Genomic DNA, 1,580 nt, shown 5'->3' on the forward strand with positions numbered 1-1,580 from the left:
TATTTTTCCTACCCTCTTTATTTACAATGTTTTGAGGACAAAGCATGCTTCTTGTTTGGGGGGCATAGAATCACGTGTAATTAAGACATCTGTTAGGATATAGATATATATAATATGCATTTGTTTTCTAGTTAAAATTTCAAAAATTTAAAAATATAAATAAATAAGTTTATGCTATACACTTAGGAATATTGGTATTGTTTTCTTTCTCCATGCTCTTAACAATCTAGAAGTCTCACATAGCCATTTGCATCGGAATAATTGTTAGAAACTTAGGTTAATATGTAGGTAATAATCTTTGCATCTATCTATAAATTTATTACATGAGTATCTATGATTGTTAGCAAGTAGTTTCTGAAATCTAGGCTAGAGTACTTATTCTACAAATTCTGTGAGAATATAGCCTAAAAGCCTTATATGAGCGAAACATTTGAGAAATGACACAAGGGAGAAGTAAAATCCGGATAGAGAAATCACACGTCCACTTGCTTGATCACTATACCATATCCTAAAGCGAGAATTTAGGCCCTCTTTGGATCGATATAGCAGTAAATTCAAACCTATGAATTATGTTTCGCTAAGTAAGCCCCTCACGAGCCTTTCTTTAGCCTTCCATAAACCACAATTCCTTTACCCTGTTACAAAAACAAAAACAAAATAAAAAAAAGAATAAATCAACCTACCCAATTTAGAATAAGTCTGAGAATAGAATGAGGAAGAAAGAAGAAGAGAAAAACCTGTGTAAACAAAAATTAGTTAGTTGCTTCAGAAAATAAAGAAAAGAAGTTTCCATCAAAGAAAAAAGAAAAAAAAAAAAAAAAAAAAAAAAAAAAAATAAAAACTCCAAAAAAAAAAATAGAATAAAAGGGAGTCAAAAGCCAAAGAAAAGAAAAAGAAAAATATGGCTAAGGATGGAAACAAAGTATAGAAGCAAAAAAAAATAACAAGGTTTTTCTAAGTTACATAATATGAAGACTCTATTATCTCGGACTTGTCCTTTGAATATCCATTTCCTTCCTTCTTAAACCATCTCCTAATCCCCTTGACACCTAATAAAGACCTCTAGCTCAATTAGGAATAGGTTAGTGTGATAGTAAGTGGCAGATGTGTTTGATCGACCCGGCTTCCTTGTTGTCATTGAGATTGTAAGGTAAAGTGTGCCCATCGCATTTCGGAGTAGATTAAACTTGAGTGGAAAAATCGAGTGGTTTTGTCTTGACATTTATGTGAGGACCTACTTAAGGACGCTATTCGAGGAGTTTTCAGAAACGGACCTGCTATTACATTTCATAGTATTACTCATTGTTATATGTTTATTTTAGATGATTGATTATTATGCATATATTAGCTTAGGGTTACATTTGGGTTATTCTTATGTAATTGCTAGAGATGTATAGATAGTTGAGCATGAATGAGGAAACAATAGTTTTATTTCTTAGTCGTTGTAGTATAGATGAAGTTTGTGAGTACCTTCACTGGAAAACTCTCACGAGGCTATAACTTCGTCCACTAGGGAATTCCTAGTGGTTTAAAGGCCTTTTGCATATGGTCAATGCAATCGCGACTCAAAGCTTGAGAGT

Source organism: Coptis chinensis, chromosome 9 (assembly GCF_015680905.1).
Source record: "Coptis chinensis isolate HL-2020 chromosome 9, ASM1568090v1, whole genome shotgun sequence".
NCBI classification, from domain to species: domain Eukaryota; kingdom Viridiplantae; phylum Streptophyta; class Magnoliopsida; order Ranunculales; family Ranunculaceae; genus Coptis; species Coptis chinensis.